The 24,111-nt window shown below is 36.3% G+C and overlaps 1 protein-coding gene across 1 annotated transcript in view; it reads right to left on the bottom strand.

The window, feature by feature from the left end:
* The window catches only part of LOC307191680 (platelet glycoprotein 4), a 104,564-nt gene that overhangs the window by 41,533 nt on the left and 38,920 nt on the right, over positions 1-24,111 (bottom strand). The window contains exons 4-5 of the mRNA XM_079931857.1: positions 15,716-15,920; positions 11,940-12,128 (exon numbers count right to left, since the gene is read on the bottom strand). The gene's annotated coding sequence lies outside the window, so the exon portion shown is untranslated. The remainder of the gene's footprint in view (positions 1-11,939; positions 12,129-15,715; positions 15,921-24,111) is intronic.

Raw genomic sequence — 24,111 nt, 5'->3', positions numbered from 1 at the left:
GGACAGCCTCTCCAATAAGTGGTGCTGGGAAAACTGGACAGCTACATGTAAAAGTATGAGATTAGAACACTCCCTAACACCATACACAAAAATAAGCTCAAAATGGATTAAAGATCTAAATGTAAGGCCAGAAACTATCAAACTCTTAGAGGAAAACATAGGCAGAACACTCTGTGACATAAATCACAGCAAGATCCTTTTTGACCCATCTCCTAGAGAAATGGAAATAAAAACAAAAATAAATGGGACCTAATGAAACTTCAAAGCTTTTGCACAGCAAAGGAAACCATAAACAAGACCAAAAGACAACCCTCAGAATGGGAGAAAATATTTGCAAATGAAGCAACTGACAAAGGATTAATCTCCAAATTTACAAGCAGCTCATGCAGCTCAATAACAAAACAACAAACAACCCAATCCAAAAATGGGCAGAAGACCTACATAGACATTTCTCCAAAGAAGATATACAGATTGCCAACAAACACATGAAAGAATGCTCAACATCATTAATCATTAGAGAAATGCAAATCAAAACTACAATGAGATAGCATCTCACACTGGTCAGAATGGCCATCATCAAAAAACCTAGAAACAATAAATGATGGAGAGGGTGTGGAGAAAAGGGAACACCCTTGCACTGCTGGTGGGAATGTGAATTGGTACAGCCACTGTGGAGAACAGAATGGAGGTTCCTTAAAAACCTGCAAATAGAACTACCATACGACCCAGCAAACCCACTCCTGGGCATATACCCTGAGAAAACCATAATTCAAACAGAGTCATGTACCAAAATGTTCATTGCAGCTCTATTTACAATAGCCTGGAGATGGAAGCAACCTACATGTCCATCATTAGATGAATGGATAAAGAAGATGTGGCATATATATACAATGGAATATTACTCAACCATAAAAAGAAACGAAATTGAGGTGGATGGACCTAGAGTCTGTCATACAGAGTGAAGTCAGTCAGAAAGAGAAAGACAAATACCGTATGCTAACACATATATATGGAATCTAAGAAAAAATAACAATGTCATGAAGAACCTATGGGTAAGACAGGAATAAAGATACAGACCTACTAGAGAATGGACTTGAGGATATGGCAAGGGGGAAGGGTAAGCTGTGACAAAGTGAGAGAGTGGTATGCACATATACACACTACCAAACGTAGAATAGATAGCTGGTGGGAAGCAGCTGCATAGCACAGGGAGATCAGCTCGGTGCTTTGTGACCACCTCGAGGGGTGGGATACGGAGGGTGGGAGGGAGGGAGACACAAGAGGGAAGAGATATGGGAACACATGTATATGTATAACTGATTCACCTTGTTGTAAAGTGGAAACTAACACACCATTGTAAAGCAATTATACTCCAATAAAGATGTAGAAAAAGAAAAAAAGAAAGCACATTTTACTCAAACATAAACAAAAACTAAGATATTGATATCTGTAATAACTTATTGCTTGCTTAAAGTACTTAAATTTGGAAAACCAAAAATAATCAAAGGTACAGGGAAGAAAACATATTTTTGAGACCAATAAGAAGAAGGAAGAGAAAATAAAAAGAAATGTTTTAAGATATCACTAATCCCATAACTTTCTTCAGTCTATATGGAGATCAGCTGTATCCTATCAGTTCACAGACATTAAGTCCTATTCCTTTTGTAGAATTCATGAGTATATGTACACGTGGCTGTTTCTTTTTTTGCTGTCATATCTACGAAATGTTTCCAGATGAACTTATGAGATTTATGGCATTCTACTATGTTGGAAACGTGGTGATAGGAACTGAGACTGAGCTATAAGAAGCGTCTCCATTAGTAGGTCAGAAAAATAAAGTTCCCAGAGAATCTGTAATTATTCCCATGTGCAGATAGAGCTGTGTTTCCTGGGAAACTCCACTCAGAAGAGGCATGGCCCAGAGGTACAGTTTCCTGGGACGTGAACTACGAAACTTTTTCAGATTATAAGAGTATGTACTTGTACCATAAATGAGTGCCAGGACCTGGATGACATTTTCTAACTCATGAGTGAGTTAGAAATTTCCTATTCTCTCCATAAGCCTTCCTTCCACTTTTCCTTGGAATAGGAAACCAGATCACACACGTCTGTTTTCCACTAGACACACACTGTGATTCTTTTGATACACAGTCTTCCTCACCTAATAAATACAGTATCTGCCCACAAAACGCAGTTTTAGAGTTCTGGGGGTGATTAATTCAACAACAGGTTGAATATGAATGATGAATATCAGCTTTCCAAATTAAGTTCCTGTTCACACTCTTACTTTATATGATATCTAGGTGTGTTTAAAAAGCCATGATTCCCTAGCCATGAGGAAGATGCAGATTCACATCAAACTAGTTAAGTCAATCATTTAAATCTGGTTGTGTTTCATTATGTGGAAACAGAAGGGAATTAGACTAGCACTTATTTTACACACAATCCCAACATATAAAGATAGTTAAAAGAATAGCTATTGTGGTCAAAGTTGGCAAGAACTGTGGCCCTTTCCCCTTTCCGGTCACATCTCATTTGGGCTCTGAGTCATCCCCACAGAACCCAACGGCTATGTGGAAAATATTTAAATAACTAGATTAGGAGATCTCCGACACCTTCTCTTATTCAAGTTACCATAATCCTTTTAATTTATATGGGCATTTCCATCCTATCAGAATATATGGAGCTAAACATATATAACAGAAAAAAGTTTATAGACATCTATTATACAAAACAATAATATACTTTACTAAATTATGCCTTTCAAATATAACAAGTTAATACTTGTTTTGGTGGTAGTCTTAGAAAATTAAAACAATAATTACATTGACTTCATTATTACACTAAATGTTCTTCTAGAAGCAAACCAACCTTTTTGGGGTAGTTTTTGGAGTACTTAAATATAGAGATTACTATAGGTTTGAAATGATTCTCTTAGAGTCATGTCCGTTTAAATAGGATTATCTAGAGCCATTCTTTTGTTTGTTTGTTTGTTTTTGCGGTATGCGGGCCTCTCACTGTTGTGGCCTCTCCCGTTGTGGAGCACAGGCTCCGGACGCGCAGGCTCAGCGGCCATGGCTCACGGGCCCAGCCGCTCCGCGGCATGTGGGATCTTCCCGAACCGGGGCACGAACCCGCGTCTCCTGCATTGGCAGGCGGACTCTCAACCACTGCGCCACCAAGGAAGCCCTAGAGCCATTCTTGATTGTTGAGTCCTAGATAGAAATGCTATTACCTCTTTTTTCCCAGCCCAACTCTTACTGTAAACAGTAGAATACTATAAGATTTGCAATTATTCTGAGCTTTGAATTCAAATAATTAGGTTCAATTCACAGTCTAACATTATAGTTTTCTGTGGCTCAGTTTTCTCTAAAATGTGTATAAATACATCATATATGGTTTAAAATGTCAAATAAAATTCAATGAGGTAATGAATAAAAATTCCTATCATAGCACGTTATGTTATTTGAAATATTATGGAATATTATTTTGAACAATAACCTAATAGTAAAATGTTATTGCAAATTGGCCAAGTATTATTTTTTAAAAATCTAATAAATGTGTATAAGTTACACAAAGAAGAATGATTATTTCCAAAACTCTTAGGTTACAGTAAAATCTGATGAAATCGTTTATTCTTATGTATACCAGGATTTAGAATATTATGCAAATGAAAAGGCAGCTTCTAGGTTAGACTAATGCTCCTTGAAACTTTCAGCCATGACTTGGGCCAGTGAATTAAAACACGTTTGGATTAAATCAGAAAATAGTTACAGAATCCATTCCTTCAGGAAGAAAAAAAAATCCACAAGTATTTTTTGCTAACATTTTCTTAAAAATTAAGTGAAGCAACTATAACTCCCAAAATAAATTCCAAAATTTTTAGTACACTCTGTCCAATACCTCTCCAGTTGTAATTATGTTATTCCTCCCAGCTTAACTTCTGATGAGTTTGTATTGGATTTATTGTTCCGGTCTCATAATGATTTTGGTAAATGAAAAAATTTCTATGTATTTTTCCTCTCATAAAATCCAGTCCACCACTGGACTCTCTACATAACAAAATTTTTAAAAATTATTATTTTGGTTATTTTTTGAACGAATACTAAAAGCACTGTTTCTTTTCCTAATTTAAAACTACACAGTCAAGGACTGAAAAGTACATGAAAAGATTTCAAAAACATCTTTCAATATGTTACAATTCTAGAAACTGTTAGAAATTTACTCTAGAGAATTTATGCCATTTACAGTTATGTATAAATTCACTTACTATAAATTACTATAAATTAAAACTTTTAATTTCTCTAGAATGATTTGTCCTTTAAACTTTGTATCATCATTCAAGAAAATAATTTGCTGATATTTGTAATAAACTTCCTAAATATCCAAAAACTTTAATTTTGTTTTTTATTCTGTTACCAAATTTTATATAATTTATAAACATTTATATAAATCAGAATCATTATTTGGAATTAATACAATTAACCATCCCCAGTAGCAATTACAATATCTTTGTTCATTTAAAAAAAATGCTTAATAAGAATATATCCAAACATGCACTGCATTTAACCATGTAGACAAAGTCAGGTTCACTAAAAGTTGTGAAATTAAGATAGAAGATTAAACAAAATAATGACTCTCTAAAATAATAGGTAGTTAACAATTGCATATTAGAAAGCATGTTGGCATAGAGTGGCAAGTCATTTATAAGAACTAATCCTACTATACTGGTTTTTATTTATGTTGATTTTCATTCATAATTTAAATTAAAAATCATGTATAAATAGCCTAAGTAGATGATGAAAGTTCTGCAATAATCAAATTGGATAGTACATCATTTTAAATATTAACAAATAAATATTTACAAATAAACATAAGATTTTAAACATCAAGAAACAAAATGTCATAGGCTGGTGGACAAGGTTTCAATATTTTTTTAAACATAAAAGGTAAGAAGATTGATAACTTGGAAAACAACACAAACCTATGTTTTAAAAAAAGCCTAATGACTTCAAGAAAACAGTTCCTGCTTGCTGTTGCTGTTCTATAACTTCTAATGGGTGTTTATATAGTAGTGTCATCTCCTATCATTTGGGAGATAGAAATCTTTTTATTTAAAAAAAAATCATTATGACTTACCTTTAAAAAGGCTAAGAAGGATTTTTCAATCAAATGCTCCAACATTTGAACAGTCAATTCTTAGTAGGACCAAATGGTATTCTGCAGAAAACCCTACACTGAAATCCCCATTATAAAAAGTGAGTTTAAATATGCTTTAAGAAAAAAAAAAAGAGAGACAGACAGACAGACGTCAGATCCCAGTGAGTGTTCTGTTGCAAGAGTAATTAAAACAACAAACAAACAAACAAAAACCCACACACACATCCCACCACTGATATGGCTCCTACAGGTCTATTTTTATGTTCTGGTAAGGACCCATTACCTATATCTGAGATCCTCTGCAGTACTTTTTTTTTTCTTTTGGCCATTTTCCCATCCAAGTAAGTTAGAGGCCAGAGAGACAAAAGGAACTAACTTGTTGAGTGGCCTCTAATATACTCTTTTACTACAGAATCATTATTCCAGATGATAAACTGGGCCCAGGGGTGGAAAGTGTAGATTGGGCAGAATTATCAGAGTCTAACTTTCCTGCTTGAAAACCTCATTTCATAAAGTTTAAACAAAATGTACTTTTCATAAATCTAAAGTGTGTTGAGCCTAATAATTGCGAAAACGACTGGAGACTCTGTCAATCAACAAGGATAACAAACAGACGTTTAAAAAAGGAAATAGCCTATTGTTCTAACTGGAAGTTCTTCACTATTTATTATTTTCTCTTAGTTTTACAGAAGTTTCACGAGCACAGCAAAATCCTTCTACGAAAACACCCAGAATTAAATTTCTCTTAGATCTCTTCAGATAAAAAGACAACTGTTACATAACATTTAAATAATTCTACTATTTAGGATGACCTTTTAATATAAAAAAGCATATACTAAAGTTACTTTAAAAGAAAGTAATTATTTTAAAATCTAACCAAATCTTGCACTTTGGGAGGATAAAAAAGACCCTCAATATTAAAAATACATTTTTACAAAGAAATTCTCAGAAACATACAGGCAAAAATCAAAATCTTCAGAAGGTTAAACTGTCATCTATCAGACAGATCAGCTAAATAAATGCCTCTAAGTCAGCCTTGAAAGACAACAACCTAACAGTAATAGGCAGAAATACATTTAGTTCATCAGATTGTATTTAAACCAGTCCTCATTGGATTGCTTGTGCTGTCACTTCTGGGCATGTGTTGGATCCTCTCATTTGCTAGCTGTGCAATACAACTGGAAAGGAATCCAAAGCACTTTTTTTCCTCTAGCATTGCTTTCTTTCTCCAGGATATTTTTACAGACACATTTATTTAAAAATTAATAATAAGTTATAAAAGTCTTCAGGTATATTAGAATTTTAAAAAAATATCTGATCATTTAATTACAATAAAGTAGAAATGGCCTTGTGTAATCTCATTGTGATTGATGCTTTTCATTTAAAAAGAATAACTTACAGAGATTTCAGATAATTTAAAAAGATGATTCCCTTATAATTGTGACCTTTTAACTTTGTGGTATTAATAAAAAGGTAGTATAAAAGCTAATTTAATAATTATTTTGATTAAGAGTATCTATTTTATTGTATGTAAGCTACTTTGATACCTTTCCTTCTCAGCCTTCTCACAGATACACACACATACACACACCCTCCAGTGTGACAATTCAGAAAGAGTCCACCAACATAGGAGTTCAGATGCCATTTTAAACAGCATATCTTAAATATATTGAAAGGCTAGTTAAATTATTATTTTTTAAAATTTTGGTTGTGTCAGGTCTTGGTTGCAGCATGCGGGATCTTTCATTGCAGTGTGTGGGCTCTTCGTTGTGGCGCATGGGCTCAGTAGTTGTGGCACGCGGGCTTAGTTGCCCTGCAGCATGTGGGATCTTAGTTCCCTGACCAGGGACTGAACCCACGTCACCTGCATTGGAAGGCTGATTCTTAACCACTGGACCACCAGGGAAGTCAAGGATAGTTAAATTATAATGAAAATTTGAACACTGTTAGAGAAAGATGATTCAGAAAAAATACGTGTAAAATAGATGCCTAAGCTGACACTGAACTTACTTGGATCACTATTTACTCAGTAGCCTAATGCCATCCAAATCCTCTCTCTCTGGAGAGGAAAATGTCACACCCTCCCATGAGCAGCCCAAAGAATCAAATTTACATTCCCAGAGGCAGCTGCTAAGTGTTCAATCCCATAGGCAACCGTTCTGAGTAGCTTAGCACACAACACCCAGGAAATCTAGAGCTAAGTAAAATCTGCAACCATATATCTACATTTTGAGCAAAATATTCACCTTGAACAAGGCAGAAAACTGCCGCACCCATTTCTGAGTAATGCGTGTTGGGGTTTTCATTTTAAAAATATAATGTGTGTGCAATATTTTGAAGTGATATTTTTATATGAGGCTATATACCTTGCCTTCTGTAAATCCACTACAGCACTAGACAAAATTTAGTAGAATGAAAGATAAAACTGTCAATATGCTTAAGTCAGCTTAGGCACAGTGCTTTGGGAAGTCTTTTTTTTTCTGGAAGACCACTTAGAATTTGGAATCAGACAGACATCCATGACTTCTGATGTTACCATTGCTAGCTATACTGACTGGGGATTAGGAGTTAAATAACTACTTACTCTTATTTTCTTAATCAGAAAATGGAGAATGAAGTCTTTATTGAATTTGTTACAATATTGCTTCTGTTTTATGTTGTGGTTTTCTGGCCGCGAGGCATGTGGGATCTTATCTCCCTGACCAGGGATCAAACCCACACCCCCTGCATTGGAAGGTGAAGTCTTAACCACTGGACCACCAGGGAAGTTCCCATATAGTTTTGTTTACTGTGCTAGGACACTAGTAAATAGCAGAAAGTGAAATTTAAAAGTATGTACTTTTTTTGGCAGGGGGAGTTTTACCAAATTTCTGTTCATACATGTACACAGCAATGTGTGAAAATGCCTGTCTCACACTGGTTTACACTAAACTTTGTTTTTAACAAGTACTTATTTTATCGGTAAATATTTAATTGAGTGAAGGTTCACCTATTTTCTTAAGCGTATTGGCATTTATATTTTTAAATATTTGTGATAATACCTTTGTTCATCTTTTTTATTCCCCTGTGGGTTTGTTTGTCCTTCCTTATTAGCTAGTAAGGCAATAGCCAGTCTTCTGACATTTGACAGTTTTTAAAACTTTTTTTGACTATTTTAAACTTTATTTTTATTGCATTTTTAAATTACTGACAATTTCAATTTTTATGCCATTAACTTTCACAGCAATTCCTTTTAGGTATTGTGTCATGCTTTGAAAGTCTTTCTCGAAGAATATAAAAAATAATAAACTTTCTTCTAGCATTTGTATGGTTTCAAAAAATCCTTTAGAACAGTACTTCTAGATGAGCTGATTCATGGAATTTAACACTTGTGAAATAAAAGAGGAAGAGTAAAGTATGTTGAGTAATTATAAACATTGCAACATATGTGAGAAGCAGACAATGTAGGCATAATACGAGTTCTAGAAGAGGAATCACACAGCCCAAGTCCTGACTACAGCTCTTTTAATAATAATAGGTTTTGTGAACTGGGCAGCACACAGTCCTCATATTCCTGATTTCCTTTCTTGTCAAAGAGAATAACTACAGAGCCTACCTACAGCCTCAAGCTGAAGATCAAATCATATGTTAGATTTAAATTTAAAACGTAAAGATGTATGCAGATTCTATATAGTAGATTAAAATTTTTAAGTGATTCATTTTTTTTTACAGTCTAGCAAATGAAAAGAATTTTGGTATCATATGCTTTGCAATTCTAGATTGTATGGGCAATCAAAGACCTATAAATTATGATGATGATAAGGTAACAGAGTTAACATGTATTGGGGGCTTACTGTCTGCCAGTTGTTGAAATAAGTGTTTCACATAAGTTATCTCACTGACCCACCACACCACCTTACTATTTTCTTTAGATAACTAGTTGAGGTCACACAGCTAGCATGTGCCAAAACAAGGATTAAAACCCTGAAAGATTGACTGAAGGGCCTATACTCTTTTCTGAAATAAAAAAAATATATATAAATAAGTTCTTGATCAATACCTCATTTACGTATTCTTTTCAACACATTTGTTCAAACTGAATAACAATTATAAATAACCTCCTCTTAGAAAATGATATCTAAGTACAATAACCAAGGAATGAACAGTGAACATATTCTGTAAGTGGCAGTTAACAATTATTTTGAGATTAGCTAAAACAAAATTCATTCTGAAGACCTATAACACATAACACTGTAAAGTATCTCAAAACATTAGTCACCAGTGTAAAACCATAAGGCAAAATTCGTCTTATCACTTTAATCCTTGGGCTAACTCATCATGAAGATCTATACACACACACATATTTATGCACATGCATACGGCACCTGACTGTGTGTGTTATATAAACAAATACCTAGTTTTTCAATTGCTGCCTTACATTTATGGAAGTATTAAACCAATGGCAGGTTCTACCTGCTTCATGTGGTGAGGAGGGCCTTCACATGCAGGAATAAAAATAAATATATACGTACATAACTTTAAAAGAGAATATTAAATTCACAAGACATAGCAGTACACGGTAACGCCAGCGAAAGCTTGAGAGATTAAAATGGAAGTTTTTAATATCACGTTTAAAGGAAAAATTGAAAGGACATCATTAAAGGTAAAATGCAGAATATCAGGGTCATTAAAGTTTAGACTTAAGCTATGTCGTCTAATGAATAGAGCACACAATGAAAGTAAACTTACTGCATTAGTGATATAAAGTAAACTTCCCCATATGTCTCATAGAAGTCATGGTAGGAGCTGTGTGTAAAAGACAGATTAAAGAGAGCACCTCTGTATATGCGGATAGTCTCATGTGGGCTGGGCCAGATCAATATGTAAATTTCACAGGCCTTCTAAATATGTTGGCGGCACCTATCTTTACTTGAACTGTTTGCAAAACAGACTTAACTCTCTAATGAGAGTGGGGAAAAGTCAACATTTAAGCAATACTATGAACCTTAAGGAAGTGTTAAGATCAGCATAGTTGTCAGGACAATTTGTCTTCATACATTAGAAAGGAAATTATTAGGGGGAAAAAACAGAAATCTTCAGGTAAAAGAATAACTAGACCTCAAAGCATGTTGTTATGAAATAATAAGAAAAAATCAATAATCAATTACAAAAATAAGCATTTAGCTAACCAAATACCAGAAAAAGGTTGAAAAAAATTATGTGAGCAATTAATTTATAATTTCACATGGCAGAAATATAAAATTCATTGAATTGAGGGTACAACAGAGTTTTGTGTTGAGAAATGTCATCTACACTATAAATAGTCCCTGAAGTGGGGTCTTAAAAAGGAAATCAATAAAATAATTTTAAGGGTTACAGAAATCAATTTACACATTCACATTAGCTGATGGCTTGATCAAGGTGATATGCTATAAAAGGCTAAGAAGCTTTCATTGTGATGAATGTATAAAACCAGAAAAGAAATCAGAGGGATAATGAGACTTAAAGTGATTTTGTTCCATGTAGTAAATAAACAGACATACTAACCATACTCTCTAGTCTGTCTTTTAAACAATTATATTGACATCTATGCCATCTGACAATCTGTTAAGTTCGGAGATACACAGCACTTGGGTGTCAAATTCCTGAAAGAGTTAAACTCACATACATGCATGCACAGGCACACGCACGCACGCACGCACGCGCACACACACACACACACACAGACACTTTTCCAGGGACATGGAAGCATACCTAATTAAATTCTTTTTTAAAGCTTAGAAATAAAATACTTTCTAAGAAGTATGTCACGTAACAGTAATTTATCTTAGAAATCGCCACACAGGAAATAAGAAATTTCTGATGCCTTTCTTTTTCTGTTTGTTTGCTTGAAAATGGAAAAGTTTGATCCTTCTGCCCTGACACTTTGAAGAAACATTTGGCACAAACCTTGCATTTGAGTGGCACAGCAGCTTCTGCTAGAAGCTTTAAAGAAATATTAAACAGCCTATCAAACCCTATAGTGAAATCAAATCATCATTTTCCAGGTTGGTTCTCAGTGGGCTTAAGGGAAGCATTTGCTTGTGGATAAGCCAGAGTTTTCTGTCTTCCAAGAAACCAAAGTGTTTGGTTTAGAGTTCTGCTTCTGAAATGAACTCCTTAGAAGAACTTGAAATAAATTCTTAAGATTTCCAAGAATCCATAAGGATTCAAAGTGGGAACATCCTGCTCTAAATGTATTTTTCAGTTTGAACAAAGTCTCGTGTAATAGTCTGTAAAAACAAAACAAAAACCTGTGTAACACACATACATACCCACATATAGAGTGTATGGGTGTGTGGCTATATATCTATCTAATATATCAAATAAAACTTCCAGAAGCAAATATTTTCCTGGAAATGTTATACATCATTTAAATTTCTTTCTATATATTTTATCTTCATGACTATATTCTATAAATCATAAACATTAAAATCCAAACAGAATAAAAGTGACAGACTACTATACTATCATGCATAAGGTAGATATCATAAAAATTCAGAATTCTAAAATATCAGAACCCTGCAACTGTTCTGCATGTTTCTCTGTGACAGTTGGTTATCTGCTTGAATGAAAGAAATGACAACTAGTCAGGAGTACAGTAAAACCTTCCCTTTAGTATCTGCACACTTAAACTTTGAATAATAGAGAAGTTCAATTTACCTATTAAACTTCATTTTAGCCCTAACGTTTTTAGTAGCATCATTAAAGTTTGTTTCACATTAGGGGGCACTGACAATGGACTTGATAAAGGAATTTACCTTATGGTTAAGTAGAAAGAAATCTTCTATTCTGAAGTAGGTTTAAATAACATCAGCCGTGTCTTTATGCAAGTGTCTGTCATCCTCATCGTTCTCCAACAAGCGACCAAGGACTCAAATCATGTTCATTCTCACCATCCCCTTTCAGATTCCGGAAAGCTGCTCTTCTCTTTTCTCCGGAGGTTGTGACTTAAGTAAACAGTAGCAGGTTATGGAATCTGAATTGCTAGGGAATGTCACCCTAAATGACTCTACTGGTCCTCCTAGTTTTGCACTGGCTGATCAGTACATTTATCCTCAGAGATTGCTAACACAAGTGTTTTCCTGGCTTTCAGGGCCCAGGGCCCTCAGTTGTGGTATTTAGCAAGCAAACTGTCTTGCTCCACATTGCTTCCTGTTCATGGGTAAAGGTACAAATGTGACTCGAGATGTTTATGTTATCCAAGTGCGTTTCAGTGTACTCTGTAGTACACCTTTTGTTAAGGACACAGGGCTTTCCTGTTGAGAGTGAATACGCTGAGATCTCATTGTTTTCCCAATCTGTGCGTACAAGGCTTGGGGCACCATCCTCCATGTAGTCCAAGGACTAAAAACATTTTCTGGACATGATCCAAGACTGCTGCAGGCCTGTTTTTCCTTTCATTTTCTACAACTCCTCAGGGAAAACTGGATAATCACAGTAGGTTGAAGAAATGAGGACTACAGTGATTAATAACTGGAGGTGAAATAAGCCCATAAAAACATGGAAACCATACCATTTCATGCAACTCAAAATTAAAAACCACTAAATATTTCCCATGTTATAAATAAGTCTGTCCCAAAATATTATTTTTATAGTAAGTTTCAGTATAGACTTCTCTCCTCCACAAGATTCCAGTTTTCATTTTTCCTTCTTTTCTTCCTTGGTTTACCTTGCATTTATCTGTCCTAGTTGATTTTTATTTGACATCTCATTTTAATCTAATAGTTTTTCAAAATTAAATGTGGTTTTAGGTATGTAAGTTTGAAATTGCATCCAGATTAACTTACTGCAATTATACTTACAAAATCACAGCTATTCCTAAATCAGCAGAAACCATGAATTCATTTGTTCCTTCACTCTTTTTTTTTTTAAACATCTTTATTGGAGTATAATTGCTTTACAATGGTGTGTTACTTTCTGCTTTACAACAAAGTGAATCAGTTATACATATACATAAGTTCCCATGTCTCTCCCCTCTTGCGTCTCCCTCCCACCCTCCCTATCCCTCCCCTCCAGGGGATCACAAAGCACCGAGCTGATCTCCCTGTGCTATGCGGCTGCTTCCCACTAGCTATCTACCTTACATTTGGTAGTGTATATATGTCCATGCCACTCTCTCGCTTTGTCACAGCTTACCCTTCCCCCTCCCCATACCCTCAAGTCCATTCTCTGGTAGGTCTGTGTCTTTATTCCCATCTTACCCTTAGGTTCTTCATGACCTTTTTAATTTTCTTTCTTAGACTCCATATATATGTGCTAGCATACGGTATTTGTCTTTCTCTTTCTGACTTACTTCACTCTGTATGACAGACTCTAGGTCCATCCACCTCACTACAGATAACTCAATTTCGTTTCTTCTTATGGCTGAGTAATATTCCATTGTATATATGTGCCACATCTTCTTAATCCATTCATCTGTCGATGGACACTTAGGTTGCTTCCATGTCCTGGCTATTGTAAATAGAGCTGCAATGAACATTTTGGTACATGACTCTCTTTGAATTATGGTTTTCTCTGGGTATATGCCCAGTAGTGGGATTGCTGGGTCATATGGTAGTTCTATCTGTAGTTTTTTAAGGAACCTCCATACTGTTCTCCATAGTGGCTGTATCAATTTACATTCCCACCAACAGTGCAAGAGTGTTCCCTTTTCTCCACACCCTCTCCAGCACTTACTGTTTCTAGATTTTTTGATGATGGCCATTCTGACCGGTGTGAGACGATTCCTTCACTCCTTTTACTGACACACTCACATTATCCACTTAATGGGTATTTCTGTTTTGAAAGACACCTACCTCCTGATGGCAGTTCAATACATAACCACGGGTTTCCAAATATTACCAAAAAATATTTTAGTTATAACTGAACCTTATTCTGCCACTTATCCTTTTAAGCTCATATTTATTTACCATCCTGTGTAGTAGAAAATATTTAAATTCTTCAAGCTATGAAACTAAAAAAAATAAAGATTAAACTAAGTTTGTACTGTTTACTAAACTTTCTCTGGCTTATTTGCCATGTCATTTAGGTTAGGGAAAAAATGCTGTGGTGATTTGCCTTTTTAAGTCTTTTGGTGCCAATTAATTACAGGGAAAACCTTTTCTTTCTATAAAACATTCTACCATTGAAGATGTCACCCTTTCAGGCAATCTTCCTCCAATCTTAGGTGAATAAAATTAAAATTGAAAATAGACAATATCTGTTTTTTGAAAAATTCCAACGTGCATGTGTTAAGACATGCTTTAGGAGATTGGCTTCAATTTTTTAAAGATGAAACATAATGAATAAATATAACCAAATTCATCCATTTTGACTAAGTCATAATCTCGATGGGACATTTCTACATGCTTAAGAATTTCCCAGAGGAAAGGAAGATAGTAATGTTTCTTCAAGAACTTATCCTCAGATCCTTAGTACATCCTGTGTAGTGAGAAGCAACTAGTGTTCCGGAAGCCACAAGCAGCTGACTTTGCTTTCAGAGATGCGCCTCAATACTGAGTACAGAAGGAAAGATTCAAAAGCTACCTCCAGGGCTTCCCTGGTGGCGCAGTGGTTCAGAGTCCGCCTGCCGATGCAGGGGACACGGGTTCGTGCCCCGGTTCGGGAAGATCCCACATGCCGCGGAGCGGCTGGGCCCGTGAGCCATGGCCGCTGGGCCTGCGCGTCCGGAGCCTGTGCTCCGCAACGGGAGAGGCCACAACAGTGAGAGGCCCGCGTACCGCAAAAAAAAAAAAAAAAAAAAGATTCAGTAGCCCAAGTCAGGTATACAAGATGATGACTAAGTTTCCCTAACCTGAGGGTAAAATAAAATTGCAAAGTCACCTCTCTAGCAAGTCACAGTGACCACTTGCTGACTAGATCCATTCCAGGAATGCCCCAGTAGAAACTGCCTGTGACCTCTACTGGTTACTGTTGACTATAAGAGATGGGGGAGGATAGATTCTTCTTTCTCCACGACTGGGAAGACAACCACTCTGCCTTACAATCTTAATATAAGAGACTCCAAAACATATATAATAATATTCATTCTAAGTGCCTCTTCGGGTAAAAGTGGCCATCTATAATTTAACAGTCTTCCTGGGCATATATCTTCTTAAGAATAAAAGGTAGCCGCACATGAATTTGCCCTTTTAATATGGTGCTCTATTAAGATATTCCATCGTTGCACATATACAAGCATAGATAAGTTGGAGGGTTTGGACAATTTCAAATATTTTTGAATGTCATCTTATCACTTAGTATTGTAGTTATTACTGACAAGATCACAGTAAAATTACAACACCTGACCAACTCCTTCCATTTTCTTTTAGACACAATTTCTTATCTAAAAGCTTGGGACAGGGTGCCTGAATGTCTATACCATCTCATATATTCTATTCCTTAAGAGAAGAGAAAAATGCACGTATAGCTTAAACTGGACAAGAACAAAGCAAAACTCAGAGCAAAGTAAGAGATTTTAGTATTGCAGGCACTGGTCTTGAGTCCTACACTGTTAGGCTAGATAACTTCACAGTGATTATATAGGTGTAATTACCAGTTAGAAGTCCGATGAAAAAGTGCAAGGCCACCGATGTCAACGCACTTTCAAAATGCTGGTTGGAGGATACGGAATTAACACTGATGACTCTGGTTGTGTTTGCCTTAAGTGCTGGGTCAGGTCACCGCTGTACATCAATCAGCCCCACCTCCAAGTATCCAAGAATGGCTGTGATTGACCCTCCAGTGAGGCAGTGGGATTCCTAAACCAAAGTAAACCCTGCAGGCTATATTTGCCAAGCTCTCCAGCTTGAAAATAAGCTGCTCTTCCCCCTGGTTCTTTCCTTAAAAAAAGAAACAATTACTCTGTGACATTTAAAAGAACACAGAAGCAACTCCTTCTCCAGGGATATCCCTACTTATTTTCTCATAGCAATTCCCTTGACTCTTCTCATCCTTCGTCTTTGTTTAGGACATTACAGTCTTCCTAGGAACCACATAACAACATGCACACTGGTCTTTAGGATAAGAAACAAAGCATCAGGGAATATTCTAGTTTGTGGAAAGCTGGAGATGCTAGGAACGTTGGGCACGGTCTTGCAAAATGAGCAAGTTCAAGTTTATGATAGTTATGACATTCTTTTGCCATGTAAGATTAGCAATATTTGGTGAGTATGCTATTATATTTGCAACTCATTAGAATAAAGAAACTAAGACAAAAATAAAGATATTCTAAAAGCAAATCAAGCCATTACAGTATATGCTACATTAGACAAAAAAATGTATGATTTTCTCCATATCTCTTAAGGTAATAATTCTGTAAAGGTTAAAGTTGATGACATGCATCCTCATACACACACACACACACACACACACACACACACACACACACACACACTCAATGAATATTCATGATGTGGCCACTGTGTGCCTAGAATCCTGTCACAAAGAAGAAGAAAGCATGATCCCTACAGGAAGGTTTTCTGTAATGAACTTCAAATACTCGCATATAAAATGCAATGAGGGAGTACTGAATACTTTTAATCTACCATCTCGAAATGGGCAGCTACCCTAGTTGTGAATATTCATTCTAGAACTGTTTACTTAGTGTGTAATCAAAATCTGTAATTTAGTTATCTTTATCTCCTAAAATCTGGAAATTTTCATAATAAATGTAACAATGAGGTTTTTACTGCTGGAATTAATGGTCTCAAAGATTTACGAATTGGCTAGAAATATTACTGGCCTAAGTCTCTGCCTTTACATTATAGGCTATAAAAACCCACTAAGCCCAGTTCAGAAATGGCCCATTGTCCAGCTCTTGATTTCAGGGCATTCCTGGTTGCCTGACTGGGACTGGATGGTTAGCTGAATTCTGTAGTTAGTATGTTAAGTCTGTGCCTCTGAGGAATCTTCCATGCAAGAACTACTGGGATACTTAAAAGGACTGGGTGGGGACTTCACAGAGCACATGGAGCAGGTTGGGTTCCTGCTGGCTACTTAACTCCTTCCATCAGAAGCCAATTCTGAGAAGGTTTCTCTGTAGCTGTCTTTCGAAGAGATCTATAGCTCACCCTACTGTTGTTTATTGGAAGCTACCAATATTTACCAAGATAACCCAATAATAGTGTGTGCCCAAATTGGCTTGGATAGTTTAGCAACGCTTACCTTCAAGGAGGTCATAGTTTAGAGGTGTAGCTCAGACACAGAGGACAATTCTACATAAAGATTCCAGTGTAAACAGCCACAAGTCTCCAGGCTCACAGGACATTCACATTTACTCAGATATAAATAGCTGTGACTGTTAGTTCAAAGACCTTTTACCCACTTCCATGTATGACACATTTTTTCTCTCTCTCGTTTGTGACCTTTATGCTACAAAATGTGAAGGAATTTTAAGAATCATCTAGTCTTAATCACTTAGCAGATGAAGCTTCAGAGGTCTGGGGAAATGCTCTTTTTACACTGCCCTAGTGGCAGTTAAAAAAAAAAACTCCTCAGCTAGAATATTGCTCTCTTTTTCTCCTTTTCACATATCTTGTCCCAGGATCTGGCCTGATATTTGCTAATGTATTACTTTAGTTTTTTTGTGTATGTCATTATACTCTGTTCTTCTTCAGCAGTGCTAGTCAGTTTAATATTAATTTCCTGGATAATTGGAATAATTTACAACTCTTCGATTCCCACACACTGTACCCTGTTACTAGAGTGAAGTTAGTTTTTTTAAATTATTCTGGTTCCAATGCTCTTTTGGCTTTTTAAATTTTACTTTGTTTTAAATACGTTTTTAAAATTATTTAAATTAAATTATTAAATATAAAAGTAGAATACTATTTCTTCTCCCTTATAAGGACAACTTGAAAAGTTCTAAGAAAGGATAAGGGGGAGGACAAATATTTGTTAACATATTATCATGCTAAATGCTTCCATGTCATTATTTAAGTCTACAAAAAATTCTGTAGGGCTTCCCAGGTGGTGCAGTGGTTGAGAGTCCGCCTGCCAATGCAGGGAACACGGGTTCGTGCCCCGGTCCGGGAAGATCCCACATGCCGCGGAGCAGCTGGGCCCGTGAGCCGTGGCCGCTGGGCCTGCACATCTGGAGCCTGTGCTCCGCGACGGGAGAGGCCACAACAGTGAGAGGACCGCGTACAGCAAAAAAAAAAAAAAAAAAATTCTATAATTAGGTATTGTTAACCACATTTTTACAGAGGGCATAACTGACAAAGAAAATTAGAAAAATTAGATAAATGCTAAGATTTCCGGGATTTGTATGAAATAGGTCACCTTGGGTTTATGTATACAGGTGACAAGTAATATCAAAGATTAGTCAGAAGACATAAGGATGCATGATCATGTAAGGCATTTTCTTGCCCATATCTAAATCCTTACCTTGTGTCAATATAAATCTCCCAGCAAATGCATTGTGCTATGCTACTGTGATGTTTCAGAATTATTTTCATTTTTTTCATATGCAGATTATAGTTAAAATAACTCATTTGTTCACAAAATTACTCAATTTAATGAACTATTCCTCCTTGTACTAGATATTTCTGGGTCCAGAAATTATGAAAATAAAATAAATAAAACTCTAGCTTCATGGAATGACAGACAGACATATAGAAAAATTATTATAAAATCAAACAATAGATGGTCTAATGGAAGGTTTATGGTACAGTGGAAAACCTACAGAGCGGGGAGGTTTTAGAAGGAGAGATGACAAACTTCTCAGAGAACCTGATATTCCAGCTTCTTCCTCAAGCATGAGTCAGAGAACAATTAACCATGTATTGGCTAACACAGAGAACACACTGGCTAACATAAAGGCAGAGAATATTTCTCCATCTTTTGAAGGATACAGGAGTTTCTACCAGAAGCCAGTGACTTCAAGGAAGAAAATGTAAAAAGTTGCTGTGGCAACATCAAAATATATAAGATTAGAGGAAATTCAATGCAAATGAATTGAGTGTCTGCTATGTCCAGGCACTGTTAGGGAAAAAAATGTAGTTTCACCTTAAAATTTAAAAGAAATTTGTATTAAACTACCAAAAGTTATAATCTTTTATTGCATAAAAACAGTACAAGTAAGAACTAAAAATTCTGCTTCAAAGCACAAAAATTTTACCGCATACGGAAAAAAGAAGAAAACCATACTGGATGCATTTTACAAACATCTTTGTTATGTTACTATCTGGTGCCTATACAGATAAAGAAAGGCTCATTTAAATTTAGAAAATGAAAGCAAATATGTTGACTGTTATAAAAAAAACCTACCAGTTTAATTTGAAAATGATGGAGATTAAAAGTAAAGGTGTATACATAACTTTGGAAGCACTTCAATGATTTTTAAGTTGAAAACTAGTCAGACTAAATGTATCAACGGTAAGTGTTTAAGGTAGTTACAGATTTCTTTGCTGTATTAAGTAATGTAAATTTTAAAAAAGATCTTAGTATGTCTCTATGTCTCTTATTATAGATAAAACTTATCACCTTACTATGAATGTTAGGGATTAGAGAAAGCAAACATTCATACTCAGGGCTAAGGAAATAAGAAACCTGAGGTTGTATAAATACTAATTCACAATAAGATAGAAAATTAATAATGCATTCTTATTTAAAAAAAAATAAACCTGGGGGAAAGTTATTTCCATTTGAAAGCACAGAGGAAAAATATTTTAAAATAAAAATTTCTTGCTTCTTCTATTTTTCACCATAAAACTTTCTGAAAGTATGTAGAGCCTAGATTGTAGCACTATGTCATGGAAGTTGGCTATTTAGAAGTACTGCTTTTCCTCTAATCTCCTTTATTCCCCTCACTTTAAAAGTTTTTTCACAATCTCAGATCACTCATTTTAAAATGGGCTCTACAGGTACCACCCAATTATAATGCTTTCTGATTATATTCACTTCCAAACTCTACTAACCTTACCAGACTCAGAGGCAACATGAGGACAGCACACTCTCTCCATGTGTAACCCTCTCTCTGGCGTCTGTTAGGCAGTTTGTCCTGGAGTCTCTCCCTCTTCTCTATTGCTCAACTGGATTAAGTAAGAAGCAGCAGAGGTTTGCTCTTGCCTATCTAATAGGTAACTCCCAGAGTCCCTGGGGGCAGGGAGTGGACTCTTCTTGCCTTGAAATTCACTGAGCTTCAATGTCTAAACTCACAAATCAATGTTCAGGTACATGGGCAACCTCGTAGATTGAGACAACAGGTCAAATAATTATTTAAGTCTAACTGTAAATACAACCTAAATGGTATCTTGTGTCCTTTCCTCCTTTAGGCTAAGTGTAACCAAAGCTATTTCTGGCGAGTACTTTTAAAAGTCATTGAACTTATCTCCAGAATCTGTCTGGAGGGCAGTTGACACACTTGTTGCGTGTTGACTGACTTTTAAAATAACCACATCACCATTTTTATTCCTTGGAATATCACTTGGCATTTAATGTGTGAAATGATAATCTTATTAGAAGCTCATTTTTTGAAAAACCCAAATTATGTCATGTTATACATACGGCTGACACTGAGGGTGCTTACCATAGGCCAGACGCCATTCTAAGCACTCTATATGGATTATCTAAATTAATCTTCATAAAAATGACTTGAAATAAGAATTACTGTTTTGCTAATATTACAACTGGCAAAAATACTAAAGCACTGAGAGGCAAAAGGACTGAGAGGTTAAGTAAACTGCTCAAGGTCAAAGAGTGCTGAGCTACTATGGTTGTATCAATTAGGATGCTTTTGCCTGCAAGTAACATAATACTCCAATAAAGTAGATCAGAACATAGTGGGAACTACTCTACTTGTCAAGTAATAAATATTAGGAAATAATTATCAGCTTCCAAAATGCTAGCTTTTCTCCAAAGCAGCCATTTTACAATATTGGGCTGTCATACCATCTTGATAATACAGTTATTCGCTCAAATTGCACATACATGTGTATGTATATGCAATCAATGCTAAACAAAGACCGTAGAAATGCCACCACCTCTCCTGTCACCTAGAGGGGTATATTTCTTTAAAGGGAGAAAAAAATTACATGTTAAGTTTTCAAAATCAAATCAAAGTTCAAAATAAAAATCAAGTCGAAGTTTCCATCACTCCCAGAAAACAGAATTGTCTATCCTGACAAAGGGAATGTGAAATATAAAATTAACTAATCTAAAACAAAGAAAAGTTATCATGGTTACCTGATAAACCATGAAAACCCATGGAAGGGTTTTCCATTTGTTTTGGCAAGAAAGAAACTTTGGGGATGGCTGTATATTACTGAAGTGGAAATGAGTGTTATAGTCATAGACTCAGGTCTGCAAAAATGAAATTTCATTTTACCTCAAGCCTCCATTCTGCCTGGTCCAGCATAATTTAGTCACTTTTAAGAAACTTTTCATTTTTGATATTTCTCAGTCATTTCAAGTTTAAAACTGTGTTATATTTTTCTCAATAGGTGCTATTTTCAGAGGAGGAGATGAGAACACAGAGCATGCCCTCTCTAAATTTGTGGCTATAACTTTCCCTCATCCTGGTCTTGAGCACTTTGCAGGTGATGGCTCTTTTTCTCAGCTGACTTGCACAAACGTCAAGGGTCTTTTTTTTTTTTTTTTTTTTGCGTTATGTGGGCCTCTCACTGTCGTGGCCTCTCTCGTTGCGGAGCACAGGCTCCGGACATGCTGGCTCAGCGGCCATGGCTTATGGGCCTAGCCGCTCTGCGGCATGTGGGATCTTCCTGGACCAGGGCACGAACCCATGTCCCCTGCATCGGCAGGTGGACTCTCAACCACTGCGCCACCAGGGAAGCCCACGTCAAGGGTCTTAAGCTCAGTGTTGGGGTCCCAGAGGCTCCATAACACATAACTGCCTACACACTACACACACAGCCCAGGATACTCCACTGCTCTGGTGCCATGACTGATGCAGTGTTTTCTGAAGCTTCTCTCTGAGTGACACTTCCACTCTGAGATCCTCACACTTGTGGGGTGAAAGGGGAGAAAGAACTTGCCTTCAGGAGTGAGTCTGCAGCGGGGCAGATCACAGCAGCTCTCTGGGATTTATTCACATCTAGGCTCCCACGTTCTCACTTCTATCCAAGCTTATGGCCATTTTTATCTTTTTTAGGACAGTGTTGGAAAACAGCGGTTTCAAGTTGACCATAACTATTTTCCAAGTCTTCATTAAAACCGAATAGTAACATAATGTCAGTTCCTTGTCTCCACTAAAAGTCCTCCCTCAATTTGCTGCTTCATATCTTGCAGTTAAAAAAGAGAATGAAGTGGGAGGAACAAAACTATATGGATTAATACCTCACAATATCATTTTATCATAGTATAAAAACTATAAATTCTGGGAAACAAACACATGATAGAAGTTTAGCTAAGAAAGAGATCAATGGGGACTAAATTCCTAAGAATACGGTCACAGAACTCTTAGATCCTTAATCGTCCCTAGAAGATTAGTTAAATGTGAAAAAGTAGAAGGAAGTGGGATTCTCAGCCAATAAAATTAGATAATCACATAAAGCATTTAGAAATGTAACTGGGATGTTTGAAAAAGGGCATGTGCACAAGCTAAGCCTGGTGTGCCATGAAGGTTCATATCTACAAGTAGAGAGAAGTATATTAGACCAGGTTATAGGAGACTTAAGTATCTGAACATAATCTGACAGAAAAGATTGAAGAAGGGAATGGCAAGATGATTTTAAGCTTTAAACGTGGCAGATTGAATACATTTTCACTTGCACCTGAAATCTCTTTAAAATGCAATTAATAGAGTTTACAAAAATATGAACACACATGTTCAGCTCAAAGATTTAGATGAGAGAAGACAGGAAACCAGTCAACATAGAGAAAGCCATAATGGACTAACAGTAATTGCTCAGCCTAACGTGTCATATTCTAAACATCTAGACATAGAGCAGAAGCCAAAAGAATCTACTATACAATCCCAGATAGGACCATGGGTGCATGGGAAGCAGAGTCTAACTTGGTTGAATATCTTTAGAAGTCCTAAACCCTAGATCTTCTCCCCATATACTCTGCACAGGCTGCTCCCTCTCCTTCCTCACCTGTCAGAAGGTGGGGTGTTTCTTTGGAGACTTGGAGTAAGAGATCTCTGGACCTAAGACCAGGAGGCCCAGCTAAGGCCAATGTTGAAATAAGTTTAAGTGAAAGTCCACATGCTGATTCCTCTTCCACTTTCACTTCCAGAACTCTACCAAGCAAAAGATTCCAGGATTCAAAAGTAGTGTTGATACTATTTTTTTTACATCTTTATTGGAATATAATTGCTTTACAATGGTGTGTTGGTTTCTGCTTTGTAACAAAGTGAATCAGTTATACATATACATGTGTTCTCATATCTCTTCCCTCTTGCATCTCCCTCCCTCCCACCCTCCCTATCCCACCCCTCCAGGTGGTCACAAAGCACCGAGCTGATCTCCCTGTGCTATGAAGCTGCTTCCCATTAGCTATCTATTTTACTTTGGTAGTGTATATATGTCCATGCCTCTCTTTCACTTTGTCACAGCTTACCCTTCCCCCTCCCCATATCCTCAAGTCCATTCTCTAGTAGGTCTGTGTCTTTATTCCTGTCTTACCCCAAGTTCTTCATGACATTTTTTTTTCTTAAATTCCATATATATGTGTTAGCATACGGTATTTGTCTCTCTCTTTCTGACTTACTTCAACTGTATGACAGACTCTAGGTCTATCCACCTCATTACAAATAGCTCAACTTCATTTCTTTTTATGGCTGAGTAATATTCCATTGTATATATGTGCCACATCGTCTTTATCCATTCATCTGTTGATGGACACTTAGGTTGCTTCCATGACATGGCTAATGTAAACAGAGATGCAATGAACATTTTGGTACATGACTCTTTTTGAATTATGGTTTTCTCAGGGTATATGCCCAGTAGTGGGATTGCTGGGTCATATGGTAGTTCTATTTGTAGTTTT

The sequence above is a fragment of the Stenella coeruleoalba genome, assembly GCF_951394435.1.
Source record: "Stenella coeruleoalba genome assembly, chromosome: 9".
Lineage (NCBI taxonomy): Eukaryota > Metazoa > Chordata > Mammalia > Artiodactyla > Delphinidae > Stenella > Stenella coeruleoalba.
The sequence above is the reverse complement of the archived record's forward strand: the minus strand, read 5'-3'. Positions and strand labels throughout refer to the sequence as shown.